Here is a 2,160-nt window from a genome sequence, read left to right on the forward strand (position 1 = left end):
CAGAATAACCGAGAGCCCGGGAGTGAGTTACAGACTGGAATCTAGTCGAGGGATTCAGGGTGGGTTATATACAGAATAACCGAGAGCCCGGGAGTGAGTTACAGCCTGGAATCTGATCAGGTTGATGATGTGAGAGAGAGGCTGGCACGTGTATCCCCAGCCAACAATGGTCCGTGCCCTCCTCTCCCTGTCTCACTTACTTGACTTCTCCACCGGCACCACTTCGAACGTGTCAGTCTCATCCAGAGCCCGTTTCTTTCCTTGACCTTCCCTCTGTCTCATGGCCTGGATATCACTGCGTGGAGAACGGTATATAACGTCTTAGTGTCGAGCTCCGCAATCACTCGTGGGTAGCAGGCGCTGGGAACACTGTTCCCGAAGGGAGCACAATAGGGTAACAACTTTCAAACATCCTCAACTGACCAGCCCTTTTAAACTCCGGTCAACACAGACCAGGTTTAACGAGAATTAAATTCCTGTTTGCAACAAAGTTGACCGCAGGATAACGTGGGGAAATGGGAAGTTGGTAACCAAACACAGGAAAGTCAGGTTAGGCCCCGGACGGGGGGGGGGGGGGGGGAACAGATCGGGGCAAGGGGGAGGCGCGATGAGACTGGGCTGCCCTTGTACATCAGCCGCTGAGGGGCAGTGAGTGGGTACAGCAGGCGGGGAGGAGCGGAAATGGTACGTTGGGTCTTCAGACCGAGAGGATTGGGGTCCGGAGCAGGGGCCTGGGGGGAGACCACCCCTGGGGTAACTGTGCGCAGTTGGGGGGGTCTCCGTATCTGAGGAAGGATGGTCTGGGAATGGAGAGAGAGCAGCGACAGTTTCCCAGCCTGACTCCCGGGAGAAACAGAGACCGGAACGGGAAGGATTATATTCCCTGGGGTTTAACAGGATGGGGGGTGGGCAGGGGGGATCTCGTAGAAACCTATAAAACTCCAACAGGACTAGACAGGGGAAACACGGGAAGGAGTCTCATAGAAACCTATAAAATTCCCACAGGACTAGACAGGGGAAACACGGGAAGGAATCTCATAGAAACCTATAAAATTCCCACAGGACTAGGCAGGGTAAACGCGTGAAGGAATCTCATAGACACCTATAAAATTCCCACAGGACTAGACAGGGGAAACGCGGGAAGGAATCTCATAGAAACCTATAAAATTCCCACAGGACTAGACAGGGGAAACACGGGAAGGATGTTCATGATTACCCGGGGGAAGTCCTGAACCGGGGTTGGGTCGGGTGGGAGTGTCAGGGTCTCAGGATACGGGGTGGGACTAAGCTGGGGGAGAAATGTCTTCACCCAGAGAGTGGGGGTGGGGGAGGGGGGGGGCTGTGGGATTCTCCCCCACAGAGAGTGGACGAAGGGGAAACTGCGAATGTTTTGAGCAAGGTGTCTGATCCCGTTCTCAGGACTGAAGGGATCAAATGGGGTGGGAAGGGGGGAGCAAGTTTAAACTGTTAGGGTGGGGAGGGGGGAATTGGGACCCAGGGAAATAGTGAGGAAAGAGATCAATCTGACACTGGTCCAGTTGAGAACAGAAGTGAGTCAGGGCAGGCAGGGACAAAACAGAGAACATGGTAGGACTGATAAATAAAACGGCATTTATTTCAATGCAAGAGGCCTAAGAGGGAAGGCAGATGAACTCAGGGCATGGTTAGGAACATGGGACTTATCCACCTTAATCACTTGGAGTTATAGAGTCAGAGAGATGTACAGCAGGGAAACAGACCCTTCGGCCCGACCCGTCCATGCCGACCCAGATATCCCAACCCAATCTAGCCCCACCTGCCAGCACCCGGCCCATATCCCTCCAAACCCTTCCTATCCATATACCCATCCAAATGCCTCTTAAATGTTGTAATTGTACCAGCCCCCACCACATCCTCTGGCAGCTCATTCCAAACACGTATCACCCTCTGGGTGAAAAAGTTGCCCCTTAGGTCTCTTTTATACCTTTGCTTGAGTGAGCTCAGATCCCTGGATCTTGAACTCTCCTCCTGTATTTACTGATGTTTCAACATGGGTTAGTCTGAGCAGTAACGCCTACGGCCTGGGTGGACAGTGAAGCCTGGGGCCTGGGTGGACAGTGAAGCCTGGGGCCTGGGTGGACAGTGAAGCCTGGGGCCTGGGTGGACAGTGAGTCCAGGGGC

The 2,160-nt window shown here is 53.7% G+C and overlaps 1 long non-coding RNA gene across 1 annotated transcript in view; it reads right to left on the reverse strand.

The window, feature by feature from the left end:
* Positions 1–77: 77 nt before the first annotated feature.
* LOC122546319 overlaps positions 78–2,160 on the reverse strand; it is an 8,541-nt gene continuing 6,458 nt past the window's right edge. The window contains exon 3 of the long non-coding RNA XR_006310713.1: positions 78–295. This is a non-coding gene — a long non-coding RNA (uncharacterized LOC122546319). The remainder of the gene's footprint in view (positions 296–2,160) is intronic.

The sequence above is a fragment of the Chiloscyllium plagiosum genome, unplaced genomic scaffold (assembly GCF_004010195.1).
Source record: "Chiloscyllium plagiosum isolate BGI_BamShark_2017 unplaced genomic scaffold, ASM401019v2 scaf_73334, whole genome shotgun sequence".
Classification (NCBI taxonomy): Eukaryota; Metazoa; Chordata; class Chondrichthyes; order Orectolobiformes; family Hemiscylliidae; genus Chiloscyllium; species Chiloscyllium plagiosum.